This window comes from Falco peregrinus, chromosome 3 (genome assembly GCF_023634155.1).
Source record: "Falco peregrinus isolate bFalPer1 chromosome 3, bFalPer1.pri, whole genome shotgun sequence".
Lineage (NCBI taxonomy): Eukaryota > Metazoa > Chordata > Aves > Falconiformes > Falconidae > Falco > Falco peregrinus.
In genome coordinates, this window is record NC_073723.1 from 52,309,057 (window position 1) to 52,323,968 (window position 14,912).

General features: G+C 45.8%; 1 protein-coding gene across 1 annotated transcript in view; it reads right to left on the reverse strand.

Annotated features, from left to right (window-relative positions):
• DTNA (dystrobrevin alpha) overlaps positions 1 to 9,917 on the reverse strand; it is a 234,481-nt gene extending 224,564 nt beyond the window's left edge. Inside the window, exon 1 of the mRNA XM_055799736.1 lies at positions 9,714 to 9,917. The gene's annotated coding sequence lies outside the window, so the exon portion shown is untranslated. The remainder of the gene's footprint in view (positions 1 to 9,713) is intronic.
• Positions 9,918 to 14,912: the final 4,995 nt, after the last annotated feature.

Consider the following 14,912-nt stretch of genomic DNA (forward strand, 5'->3'; position numbering starts at 1 on the left):
TTCATGTATTGAAATAAAAAAATTAAAGCAACAAATTGTGCAGGAATAATCATCTTTCTGCTAGATTATTTTAAAAAATAAGATAGGTAACATTTAAGTGTAAATGCAAATAGCAATGATGATATGGGGTTCCTAGTATCAGAAATGTAGCATTCCCTGTGGAAATACAGAAAAGTGTTACAATGGGACAAATGAAAAATACCCCTCAACAAAACATGAAGGTATTCTCCCTATTCTTCTGCCTAAGAAGGATGACTGCCTAATCCCTGGCACAGAGAAATGTACTAAGTTGCATTTTAAGTCACTAATCTTGTACAACAGTTATTATTTATCTTTTCGGTGCAAAAAAGTTTCTTGCAGTTGTCCATAATAATTTTGGTCTTCGTATGACTAGATAAACAGGGGTCAGGAAGGAAAAACTAACGGAGTGCTTTTTAGGGTAGACTGATGCAGCATTCACGAACACTGATTGCTTTTAAATCTTCTGATTCTGTCTAGAGAAACAGGGACTACAAAAGTAATACCTCTAATATTACAGTATTTGACAGTATCACCTTTCTCTGCAGAAGGTTATACAGAGCACAATGTGATGCAGTTCAGCTTCCAATATGCCTGTCTACAGGCTTAAAACACACAGCAACTTACTTTCCTTGTTTCAGTGCCAGCACTAAATTGAGGACATGTATATTCCCACCTCAATATACTCTGTAATAAAAAGGAAATCAGGGTCCTGTCTATTGGCATAAACAGATACAGCCTGACCCTGCTACCACTAACATCAGTCTTCACCCTATAAAGATCTTCTCAAGCGAGTTCCTCATGTAAGTGGTCCCATAAGGTCAAATGAGATCCTTTTCCCACAGAAGCCTTTGCAAGATGAGTCCTGCTCTGTCATGTTAAGAGAAAAGGAGCTTAGCTGGAGCATGTACTAATTTTCATTAACACAGTACAGTTCTTCTCATCTGATGATCTGCAGTTTTTAACTCTTTTCCTCTCCCTCTTTCCTTTCTACTAATTTCAGGGTTTTCTTTCTGTCTTCTTCCTTTCTACACTTCCCTTTTGTGCTGTTTTCCTTCTCTTTTCATGTACCATTTTTCTCCATCCCACCTTCCCCTTTTAACAATCCTTCTCTTCCATCCTATTTTTCTTTCCCTTTGCCCTCTCCCAGCCCTTTGGAGGACAGCACCTGTGTTTTCCTAACAGTCCCACCAGAAGCAGCTGAATGCTAGTGATAAGAAAACTGATAAAAAACACTTGAGACTTAAGGGCTGTGTTCTCCCCTAGCCTGCACAAAGGGGAATGAATGGTTGATGTGGGCTACGGAGACAGGGATTAAATGAGTCAAAACTTGCTGAATTTCCACACAGAGGATTTAAATTTCTGTAGCTCCCATTAACTAGTGCATACCACCATTAAACTGCTTGTTCTGGTTATTATTTAAGAAAGGAAAAAATGAACAGAGTCACATGATAAACACATCTGACAGACCAAAAGAAGAATAAAAAGTTAATAGAAGTGTGTGCACATCAGGCATCATATTCAGACTAGACCCATTCAATATTCAGAACACATCAGGCATACTGTTATCATTTCCAGTATGGGAGCAAATACTTGCCTCTGAAACCTACAGGATTTTTTAATCATCTTTTGAAATCTGGGCCCTAAGACACTACATCATTATTCCCCTTCTTCAAAATAGTCTTTCCATTGTATTCATTCTGGACACCTTGCCAGTAGGTCAGCCCCCACCAAAAGCCTGGCCCCATCCTTGAAGCCGAAACATACTCTATAGGCCTGCTGGAGCATGTAACATGCTGGCCTGCAAAATTTCTGTGTACTATGTGCACTTAGAAGCCAGCGACTGCAGTACTTAATTTGGGAGTCACACAGACAGCTGCCATGTCTTCAGGTTAAGTGTAAAGGTATTAGATTAGATCTGGTAAATTAATTTATTTCCATGATTTGAAAAAAAAAAATTCTTATCCCAATAATTCCTGTTAATCTAACTCAAGGGTCCTAGAAACATAAAGCCGAACCTCCACTTTTATACTGAAGCTATCCAGAGCCCATTACAGATTTTGCCAAAAATCTTAGATCCTTGGTTTGCCCTATCAGCTCAAGGAAAACTGCATCCACAGACATTCCAGAATTTAAAGAGGAGCCCGAGGCAATTTCCAGCTGGGTAAGTCATGCTATTCATCAAGCAATCCACTAGTGCTCTCTTCTATAGTAAGGAAAGAGGGACCTTCAAGCAAGGTACCTGTGTGCCCTAAGACAGCAAGGCCAGGCAATTCTCCAGCATCACATTGCTAAAATTAGGGAACTGGGCTCAAGGGAGACAGGCTTCTGCAATCAAATCCCTCTGCAGACAAGTTCAAGTCACCTAGCTTTTCTATGTCCCTTCTGTAGAGATGTAGCTAATGTTTAGGTCTTCAAAAGACTTACAAGCATTTAATTATCAATTATTATATGGCCTGCACACATATGTTAGCTGACTGCCATCCATGGAAGGAGCTTAGCGTTTACTTGCTAGCTAACAACACACAAAGATTTTGGAAGCTATAATCTACATACATTCTGTACTGGTAACAGATTTCCATGCAACTCTTGCTCAGTGAAGTATTTCATACTTCAAAAGGTAATTCAAAACAAAAAGTGTGGCATCCACAGATTTCCACTGATCTCAAGCAGTACTAGTAAACGTGTTGGTAGAATCTGAGCTGGTAGCAAGCTTCAAGTGGTTTGTAAGGGGATTCACTGCAGTAAAGTGTCATTTTCCACATTCCCAGTTGTAGTAACAAGAGTGCCTGGATTCAAAAGATTATATAATAAACAAAGGATGCTATTTAATCTGCAAAACTGCAAGCAGAGAGCGACAAGGAAAGCACCGATTCTTCCTCTGCAATTTCTGACATGGCCCCTCCCCAAAAGAAGTCTCTCTTCAGGCTCTTTGCTTTAGTACTCAGCCTTTTGCTTTGGCAACTTTTTTCAAATTGCAAAGATCCCTATTTATTATGCTTATACATACAATTATCTACATCTACACGTATGTATGTGCTTTGCTGGCTGCCCACATTCAGGCCCATCTGTTAGGCTGGCACTCTGCCCACCAAGAAGTTGGTCGGTCCATTTCACTAAAGCATAACTGTCAAGCTGTGATGCGCTTTGGTGGGCAGCCAAGAGCCCTTCTTTCTCCAGGGAGGCAAGCCTCCCAGAGCAACTCAAGTTTGTGTTGCACACCACATGACCATGCCCATTGACACGCATGCCAAAGCAAAGAAGATTTCAAAGAGGAAAGAAAAGAGGAGAGCTGGCTGGTACTTCAGACTGTGATCAAGACCTACTTTGTGGCAGTGATTACCATGGACAATGCTTCTGTGGCTAAGCACAGGCCAACCATCATTTAACTTTAACTCTGGCACCAATCAAGTACAACAGGGCAATTGTGAGAAAACTCAATAGATGTAAACAACCACTATATAGGGCAATTCTGCGAGGCATAAGGGCATACACAAATAGCCTACAAAAGGCAGCTCCTTTCACAAGTGGGCAGACTTGGTAACTACAGCTGCCCAGGAACCAGGGGGCAATATCAGAACAAGGTGCATCAGATCTTCAATTCAGCTCAAATCTTTCCAGGAGGATCATACTACCATCTTGTGCAACTGCTCCCTCTTACATTTCTAATTAAAGCTAATCTTTACTTTTCTACTTGCACTATGTTTCATCTTTATCACTTGAAGATAGAGGGCTCGTAGTTTACTTTGGGGATTTAACCTTCTAATGGTAATAATTACATTTCAGAAAATGCTGCATTATCTTCTACTTTTCCTTCAGTCACCTGTGGACTTAGCCACGAGGAAGCTGCTTTAGGACCAGTCCACGTGGCTCTTCTTGTTGGATGGAAGCAGCTCACCAACCCTGCCTGGTGCCAAGCATGGTGCAAACACAGTTCCACCATCCTGCACAAGCCAAGATGAACAGCTTAGCATGGTCTCACTGTTCAACGGATCTATTCATCTGTAAGTATGACAAGCAAATTTTGGCACTAAACCAGCAGCTCTTCAGTTCCCCAGGAAGGCCCCAAGGGCAAAATTGTATCAGCCTTTTATTTAAACCAGTGCAGTCAAACTGCAGTACAGAGGAGTTTCACCAGTTAAATGAGCCTCCAATCACACCCTCTGTGTGAGGAGCTGGCGATCAGGAGGAAGTTCCGGCTGAACTTTTGAAAAGCTGCGAATAGCACTGAAAGATTTCCTTTCCTCTGTTAACTTCCATCATGTCATAAAAAATCTTTTGTGATGTAAGAATCATAACGCAACAGTTTACAGAAGTTGCTATCACATGACATTTTAATTGCTGTTACCTTTACAGTCAACAAAGCCAAGGCAGAGCTTGTCAGCACCAAGAGAAAAGAAAATCAAGTGTGCTTCTGAAGTCTGAATTTCATTTTAAGCAAAATAAGCAGAGGCATCCAGACCACTACGTGAGGAAATTCCACACGAATCTTCTACTTCATTTTTGTAGCTCTTCACCCTTGGCTCTTCTGACATCTCTTCCAGCTAAGAAGATTAAAAAAGCCCAAATCATTTGAGATATTGCATTGCTTCTTGACATCAATCTGGTAGAGGATTTAACTGAAAAGAGCCTTTATTTTTGTACTGTGCGCATTATAGGATGGAATTGTGTTAAAGTTGTAATCTCCTTTGAACAATTATAAAAATCTCTGTATTCCCCTTTACAGGCTATTCTGGTTATACAAAGCATAAATGTAGTCTCTGTAAAATAAAAGATACAGCTTGGGATTTCCCTCTGGGTCCTTGTGGCATATGCTCAGGTATGTGAACTGTCAGTGGTACTTCTCACATAATCAGTATAAATATAGTGGCTACAGGAGGAGAAGATGACGCCACAGATTTAATGGTAAAGGTTTTGCATAGCATATAGGAACAGCATAAAATAATTATATACCTTAGCAGCAGTTGTGGATATGCTATGGATAGTAGCACAGTTGTGATCTCTTTTTCTCTTCACTGTGATGAAGAAAATACACTAGGACTGGATTTACGTCATCACAAATGAGAGGATTTAGCCCCACACATTTCAGTCCTGGGTATCTTAAGTAGCAGGGCAAAACCCTGGCTCTGCTGAAGTCAATAGCAAAATGCTATTGATTTCTGGGGGGGCGATACCACCTCACAACTTCACAGCGTTCCAATTCTATGGTAACTAAATCCAAAAAAGAGGTATTTGAAGGCTTTTCTTAGATCTTCATCTCTTTATAGAGTTGAGATGAGTTTATCTGGAGATTTCCAGTTCTGGTATCACTTTCTTCATCAGCGCAACTAGTCTTCAGGTTTGTTGATCTCCACACCAGGACACAAAGACCACTGAAATTCCCAAGTTCTTGCAAGAGGCATGGCATTTCATCTTAGTTGCTGAGACTGCTAAACCCTCCCTGCATTGATTTCTCCACATGTGACATTCTAAATGTCTATACATCTAGAGAATACCATAGGTGCATCTAACTTAAAAACAGATAAAGCATTTATGCTTTAATTGGAATTGGTCTGATTTAGATCTTAGGCTGGCACATCTTTCCTGCCTGTTTTCCAATGTGTATTGATTGTAACAGTTTCCCAATTTAAGATAATGTGAGAAGACAGAAGCTATCTTTGCAAGATCATTACCACACACACACCACCCCAAAACAGTGCTAATGTCTGTGATGATCACAAAATGGTGACTAGTTACATTAACAAGATTTAAAAATATACAGATCAATAATGTCCTGCTATGACTTTCAAATAAAAACCTCATGTACTTTCTTCTACAGTCCCTCTAGTAGCCATTGTAATGAAGTAGGAGAAGGAGCCATGGTATAACACTCCTTCGAGCCATTCCGACTGCCCCACACACAATTGTCCCCCTGCCCCCCGCCCCCATTTTCAGCAAAAGTGTCATTCTTGTGCTGTTCGTGTAATCAGAATTTTGAGCATCTGCTTCAAAATGATTATAAATCAAGTAACTTTCATGCTCAGTTAGCTTGAAAAGATGGTGCTATTAATGATCACTATTCAAGGAAGTTCAGAATAACTACGTGAAGACATCTCTGATGTTGAGATTTGTTTTGTTTCTGAAAACAGCCGAGTGAGCAGTCTTCACTCTCACTGTTTAACATATTTCTGAGGTTACCACCCCTAAGAAATTTCAATTATTTTCATTAGCTTAGCAATAACACCAGCTTCCTCTGGAATCTGAAACAATACTGTCATTCCACAGCAACACTCAAAAGTCATTTAGCTTAGACAAATATTGGGGCCTATGAAGATGCAACACTGCTCTTACTCCTCTACTGTTTATCCAGTTTCAGAAGTCTGAAAAACCTGGTGCAAATCTACAATGCAGAAAGTGAAAATGTAAGCATTAGGTCATACTACTGTTGGATTTGAAACAATGTAAGAAATGAATGTGTATAGCCTGGCAGACCCAAGATTTTATACACGGATTCATTTCTGCATTTGTAGATATATTCACCTAGTCCTGTTGCTCTTTGGATTTTCACCAATACAACTAAAAGGCAATTCACCCAGTGATGTCAAGAGAAACTTGCCATTTGCCCACCACAGGTGAGCGATTGGTTCAAGTTAATGCACCATGATTTCCTACATGACCCTAACCAACATCCTTTCATTTCAATAAAAACAGGAGCAACTCTGCAAAGAAAAGGCTTCCCAGAGTCAGAGGACTGATTAAATGAGTTTTTCACCTGCTAGTTACTTGCCTAGGTGCACAATGAATGCAATGCACCCCATGCATGAATACCTCATAATACCAAATTTAAAAGATAAGAGGTCTGACTCATCACTCCATTGCACCAGTTTTGTGCCTACGGGGCTCCATGTTCTTCCATGGTGACTCAGTCCCAGGACTCTTCTCTCTCCGGGAAAAACATCACAAGTCATGCAGTACATGTCAGACTTAGCCATCAACTATAATGCCCATTTGTATGGCAAAATTAATTGGAATGTAACATTCCATAGCACTTACATTTTGCTGTTATGCCTAGAGATAGGAACATACGTAATTACTATAAAGAGCAGCAGTTTAAAACATAGTCATTAGAATTAACCCTGTGACACATGGCAACACACTTAAGAAGCCCTGTTTAATAAAACAGTCCTTGCCAAATGTTAACAGTGTGGCTATGTGCAGGCTAAGATTAACAGCACAGAATTAAAGGAGAAGGAGATTAGTCACTGGAACAAAAAGTTTCTCCAGTACAGTTCTTATTCAAAGACCGCTGCCTTCACTTTCCTAACCCAAAGCTCCTGAAACAGAAGAAACTTTCTGGACAACTGTAAGACAGGCATTGACTATTTCTTCTGAAAGGACATGCTGTGTTTATGACAGCTATTTTTGGCTTTCAGCTACACAAATATAAAACATCAGGAGGCCGATTTTCTTCTCACAGTTTCATGTCAGTATATATTCATTGATTTCAGTGCAATTATATCTGATTATTTGCCTGGCATGGAAATTAAGACAGATCAGTGCTGACCCTTATAGGCAATTCTGAATAGACTTACGCTGGGCAAAATGGATAGGAAGAGATAATCTATTCTACAGTCTCTGACAATGTACAACTGTAGAAATAAAGGAAATCACTAATAAAGGACAAAATCTTCAAAAGCCAAACAAAACAAGAAAATCCATCCATCACCTTCCTCTAAACCTTAATAGATCGCTATCCAGCAGCTTACCATAACGTACTTTGTGCTTTTTCTCCTCTTTTTCGTTGTGGGATCAGTAGGTTACCCTAGCACACAGACATCACAGCCACATGTTTGTTTTCAGGACTGAGTCCTGAGGTGCTTCCCAGAGAGCACTGAACCTGCCATGGCTGAGCCTGCATAGTTTAGCCATCCTGAGCATTGGTGCACACAATCAGTAACACACCAAAAACTGCTAGTGGAAATGATAACACACCATTGGGAAGCCACATACACAGAGTATTACATGCATGAATTATCCACTTGCTCGCAATCACAGCGTGCACACATTTGTAATTTTGTATTTACTACTACCGCTACAAGACTACAGCACCTCATTTGATTACAGTTATAACTTATTAAGAGGTCAAGCCAGGAGCTGATATTTTATGTGTGACTTTTTATAGGAAGGAAAGATTTCTTTGTAAGCATAGAGTTCCTTGAATTTCAACTCTGTCTTGTGATAAAAAAAAAAACAAAAACAAAAAAACAAAAACCAGAACTCACATAAAACCACAAAAACATCTAGTGCACTAAATACCAACTTTGAATATATATAAGAACTTGACTGGTGACTGCAACAGGAGGGTGAAACCCAAAAATGTGTTAGTAGGATCATACTCTTGAGGAGCAACATAAAGACGTGAACTTAAAATGGACATGGCACTGGCTTTTATCTCTTGCCCATTTACCCTTTGACAACCAGAAACCAGTATGACTTCCAAAATCTATCACTCACTACACTCTAGTTACCATCATTTTTTTAGTGAAGAGGTGTCCAGTCATGTGCACGTTCACAGGTGCGAGAGACAACAACCTGGTGTTCTGGTGTTCAGGTAAAAGTTATGGAAACGGCTCCACAGCTATGTTAGGGTTAAACCACAGAATCCATGCCTTTACCTCCCATTATTATTAAACTACTTTTATATCCCAACAACAAGGGGGGGAGCAGAGATGCAGCATTCAGAAGTGAACAGTAAGTTACAAAACTTCAAACGCAACACAATATATTGACAGCCTACAAGCACCAAGTTTGTGATACTGCTTTTTGATTGGTGAAACTCTCATTTTAACATCTTCTGGGTCACCAGTAACTAGCAAGGATTATCAGACAACACTGATTCCTACCAACGTTTAAAGTACTATCTAAAACATCACCCATGCTGGCAAGCGGATCCAGTGAATAACTACCAGATTCAGCTGACCGCTGCAGTCACCAGCAATAGTTAATTTTAGGAAGCAGCTACTCTTTAGCATGGGAGTGTAGTACAAGCTAGTCTGGCTGCAATGACTTAAGATTTTCACCGCCAGTTACCAAAGTTTGCCAACGAGTCAGTGAACGCACAGGTAAAGGCAGGGCTGCTGCGTTATGGGGTGCCATCCTTTCTTTCCTTTTACCTCAGCTGGCCATAAGACGTGACAGCAGCCGCGCAGGGACGGCCGGCGGCCCACCGGGCCCCCTCTCCTTGCCGAGGGACCAAGGACCTGCCGCACGGAGCGGCTGGGTGGGTCACTAGGAGATAGCCCGGCCGTGCCGCACGGCAGCGCACACTCACACACCTGCCGGGGCCCGGAGCGCCTCAGCAGGCGGCGCGAACCCGCCCCGAGGACAAGCGGGAGCGCGGCACGACCCACCCGGGCGGCCCCGGCGGGACCGGGGGGGCACGGGCCGCCGACCCCACTCCTCGCCCTCCCCCTCCCGCCGAGGCCTCCCCGCCCCCGCCCCGCACACGGCGCCCCCGCGGCGCTGAGGGGGGGGAAAACCCCAGGCGCCCCCCGCCCGCTGCCCCACACAGGTAAACGGCAACAGGCGGCGCCCCCCGCCCGGCACCACGCACCGGCTGCCCCGGCCGGGATCGCTACCTCAGGCAGGCTCTGTGAGCTCCCGCCGCCGCCTGCTCCCGCCGCTGCCGCCGCCGGGGCGGATCAGCTGATATTTACCTGTGAGGTAATGCACGCTCCGTAAGGTCACCGTGCACCCGCCGGCACACGGTGCCAGGCAGGAGGGACGCCGGGAGCGGGAGTTGCTTCTCCGCCGCCGCCGCCGCGCACGGCGCCGGAGCGGGGCGGCCGCGCCGCGCAGAGGCAGAGGCGGCCGCTGCCGCTGCAGCTCCTGGCACATGCTGCAGGTGTCAGCGCAGGAGCTGCCCCGCCGCCCGCCCGCCGCGCCCGACCCCCCCCGCTGCGCATGCGCGCCCGCCACACCGCGCCGGCGCGGCGCTTCTGCGCCTGCGCCCTTCGCCGGCTGAAGCCGCCGCGAAGCCTCTGCCCGGCCCGGCGCTCCCCTCGGGGGACGCTTCCCCGCCAGCACCGCCGCTCGCGCGGGGGAGAGGGGGCGGCGGGAGGGATGACGTAGTGGGGCGTGGGGCAGGGGCGAGGCCGGGCGGCGGGCGGCGGGCCGGGGCCGGGGGGCGCCGCCAGCCCCCCCGAGCCCCCCGCTGGGGCGCGGCTCTGCCCGGGGGGTGCGGGCGCGAGCCCCCCTCGGTCCCGGGGCGGCGGGCGGGCCGGGGGAGCGGCGCGGCGGGCGGGTGGGGAGGGATGATGTCATCCCCTTCTCCCGGGGAGGGGAGGGGCGGGGCGGGGCGGGGACGGCGCTTCTCCCGGCGCGGGGCGGGACGGAGCGGAGCGGGGAAGGGGGGGCGCGACGCGGCGGCGCCTCCCCTGGGGCCGGGCGGGGGGGTACCGGCTGGTTGCGGCCCTCCGGCGGTGTGAAAGCGGCACGGGGCGCGCGGTGGCTCCGGCCGTGCTGCAGCGGGTGCGTTCGGGCCGGGCGGCACCGTCCCCGCGGGTGGTGCGCCGCCCAGCCGTGTGCCCTGGCGGGGGGGGGAACCTTCCGCGCCCGGTCCCCGGTTCCCGAGGCCGCAGGGCGCCGGGCAGACCGCCGCTTTCGCACCGCCACACACGGCGCGGTGACGTACCGGGGAACGCACGTTGTGTCCAAGCCGCGGCCGGAGCCGGCCGCTCCCCCGGCCGGGGGCCCTGCGGGGGGCGGGGGGGGCTGTGCGGGGCGCGCGGCGCTGCGGGCGCTCGGCGCGGGCACGGCCGCGAGGCTGGCGCGCGAGTGTGTGGGCGCCTTCCCAGCGCGTCCGGCTGGGAAAGGGATGAGCAGCGAGAGCTTCTGCCGGTCTCGAAACCAGCACGTTCAGGCTTGGCGAAGGAATCGAACTGTCTCTGCTGCTGAAGTTCTCTGACCCGCCTGGGGGGGGAGGGGGGGTTCCCCTCGCTGGTCGCGTAAACCGTCGGGATTAACCATAGAGCTGTAACCATAGCGCAGGTACCCGAGGAGAAAATTGGGAACCTTTCAGAAAAGCAGCCCCATGTTTTCTTTCCTCCATCATGTATTACCTGAAAATAAAACAGAGCTATCCGCATTAGAAATGCGATGTACAGTCTTTAAAACAATGATATTTGGGAGTTGGGGGGGGGGGGGGGGGGTGTTTCTCTTCAGCTTTCACAGATTTTCCAACCCGCTCACGGAGACAACTAACTGTATGTATAACTGTTTAGCTACAATACTTAACCTTCAGCTCAGGTAACGCTTAAGGGTCTGGATCCTGCTCATCACATGGTGTCAGGAGGACTGAAGGCTTTTGAGGCGCACTACAACATCAGTCCTGTGTCAGGACTGATGCTTTGACTAGTTGGAAGGCAACAGGAGGAGATCCCAGATTTGTCTGGAGAAGCAGAAAAGTGAAAAGGGGGGAGGTCTGATCATGCTGGAGGCCCCAGTGTACCTTGTTAAGATAGCTAGGGCACTGCATTACCCAGCTGCATGCAAGTACTTAAGAACGTGATAATCCTCATTTAAAAAGCAGTGTGAGGGGTTGAGCACAGGAGAAAGGCATTGTGCAGGCAACACTGCACTCTCACACCGATGCCTTGTTACACCACTTGCAGTAACTGCCCCCCTCATGCTGCTGACATAGTGGGAAGAAGCAGTGAGAAGAGGATGAGAATGCGATTGAGGTGTAGTAGCTACTACAGAGTGGCCCAATGGTACCCTCTGTCTTGGTAAGACACACCAGGAGTGTGGTAGGGATGGAGTGGATAAGGTGACACAGCTGCTGAAGTAAGGTGTGAGGTCGGGGAGAACAAGGGGATTGAAATGGGAGCTTGAAATGAAGCGCAGTGGGTGATGGAAAGCCGGCAGGGAAGTCTGTGTACCTGCAGAGTGTATCAGTTGTGGAAGCTGATTATTATTACCAGAGTATAGTAGAAAAATGCAGGGGAAAGGCAGCATCACAGAGGATGAAGTGAGTGAGCCTGCAGCAAGGGATTCTGTCACTGTAGTGACGAGGTAAGGGAAGACTTGCCTTTCAACAGAGACATTTAAACGACAGTAACGTTACTGGAAAGGAAGAGTGACACATGAAGAGGATCAGACCACAGGAGAATCTGTCCTTAAAATCTCTGTTTCCAGCTCACCAGAGAATATGCCAGCAGACCATGATGCTCAGTAGGGATCCAGTTAAGACATTAACGGGGCTGAGGATGTTCATAGCTTTCTGGGCTGCTAACCCAGGAAAAGCTGCTGTAAATTATAGCTTCTGAGGCTTTGTCAGGGAGTGTCGCTTCATTTCTTGAAATTATGGACTAAACTCATCACTGTTTTAACATGGCACTAAATTATTTGCACTTATGGGCAGTTCCACCACAATAAACCATAATCTTTCATTTGCTACAACATGCCCTTCCAAGGCTAAGTGGCCAAAGGATGCCCGATTCTATGGCTCACAGACCCAGCTGTGATGGTCTTTGCGTGGCAGGAGAGGTAATCTTTTCAAGGGGGATCAAGACCAGAGTTAGCAGACTGCTTTTCAACAAACTGGCATTGCCTAGAAGGCAGAATTCCCATAGAGAAGTGCTTTGATTCCTGGCAGAGCACAGCAGAAGCAGGACATTAGGGCTTTATGCTCCTCTAGGTGTGGTTAGCAGTCTTGGGACTGCTAACAGACGTGTGTGCCTGCATGATGGAGCTGCTGCCACATAAGGAGTTATTTTGTTCAGGGTGCACCGTACATCAATGTATTCTAAGAGTTTTCCTCAAATGTCCAGTTTGTAGGAAAGCAATGTGATTATTTGGTTTGCTTGAAATGAATGAAAACCAAACCAAAAGTGAAAGGCTCTGCTAAAAAAATCCAGCTTCTTAGCCAGTCTCATGGAGATGCTGATGGTACAAATGCAAATGCAGATTTGTTACGGGGCAGTCTGAGGGTTGCCTGCAACTCTAAGATCTATTTCAGACATCTTTTCCTTGCAGGAGAGGCATTGGCTTGTGTCTACCAGAGCAGGCTTCTCTCTGCAATCACACACCTGAAAACTTTTGTCCCTTCTTGTACCTGCAAAGCAACACACTCCATTTGCTGATCCTTTATACAGATCTAGAGCAGTTCCTCTAGGAGCTGCCTCTTCATGTCCCTTTATGGGGAAGCATTTGAATAATGTCACAAGATAGAAAATACTCTGAAGTTTGTTAGCTTCACCTGGGTTTGTCATCAACTCTAGTCAAGTGCAAGCATTAATCAAATTAAAGGTTCATTCTAGCCAGGTGCAAGGTCAAGCTCCAGATCACAAGGCTGGAAAACAAGAATGACTGGGAGTCATTTAAACTAAAAACGTCATTCTAGGGCAAACGTAACAACAGGTTCTTCCTTTGCTGCCCTATTATATTTCACCTTGAGTTTTGTAAGATGTCTCATCCAGAAAAAACACAGGAGCCTAATTTACACCTGTACTGTGTGGCTTGGCTTGTTCCCTCCATGCACAAGAGTGTGACCAGCTGTGGTTTTGTTTGAAGTTCAAAGTAGTTCCTGCACTCCTGACCTTTCTGCTACACCATCTAAGCAAGCTGTCCTATCACTCATTGTCCAGCTCTTCTTTCCAGCCAGCAATTCATAAGGGAGTTTACAAATCCTTTACTAGCTTTCCTGCATTTTACGTTTAATAATAACATTAAAAGCTATGAGCTCTGTAACAGCCCTCTCAAGTTTTCCATACGTAGCCAATTTCCTCTTGGGTAACAGAAATGGTTCTCTAACATTGAAGATGACAGACATGAGAACGACACATTTTGACCAAGCAGCTCTCCCACCATTTGGTGTCAGCTTCTGGAGTTCCTAATTTGACATCTCCCTGCTCCGCCCGCTGCTGAAAAATGAGAGAAGATCACACCTCCTACATCTAAGAGAGTGTGAGGAGAGCAGGAATCACACTAGACAGTGCTGATCTTAATGTCACTGTTAACAAATCTAATCTTTCCCTAGTTCATCTATCACTGTGCCAAGCAGGCATCCTTTTGTATGATTAAGTGCCTGTGAAATCAAATAATAAACTTAATATGTTCCATTTGGGTATATTATCCAAACTGGACTGTTGGATACATCATCATTACTATGATATTTGACTTGTCGGAAATGCCAGAATACAGATAATAATAGTAAAAATACGGACACTGTATGTTAGTCATTGCCTTGACTCATTACAGGACAGAGAATAAAGTTCATACTGCACTCTGGAAAAATGCCGTGCTTAACACTGAGATGTCACAGAGAGAAACAGGATTTCTAGTACATAGAAATAAAATAATTTAGTGGGAAATATGCTGGCAGAAAACTACAAAACACTTTGTACGCTGTATTATTGTAATTTTTTCATTAATAATTTTATTTATTCACTCCTTAGAAGAAGGAAATGGTGTTGACTACTCAGCATCAAATTATGTGTGTAACTCTGAGCTTTCTTAATGACCTGGAAGTTAAAATTGTGACTAAGTCTGTTACTAAATTAGTAGCTTTGTGGAAACTGTGTGAATTTTATTCAGAATAGGATGGTAGTCCCAGAGAGGTCACGCTGTACCAGAAATACATTGCAACAGACGTTTATTTGCTTGCAAAATGAGGGGACTATTCACATCTAACACTTCTAAAGCACCTTCTGGGAGTATTGCTTACCTACTCCAAGGGGAGTTTAAAACCTTTTTAGTGGCAATTGTTACTAGCCATTACTTGGCACTGGTGAAACCAGGAGACATCTGCCTTCCCTTGGTTTGATGCTGCCATGGTGTGACTGCTTTTCAGCTGAGCTCTGATGTGTTCCCACCCTCTCCGTACGAGTCTAGTCTGTCTACCAGAGAAAATAATG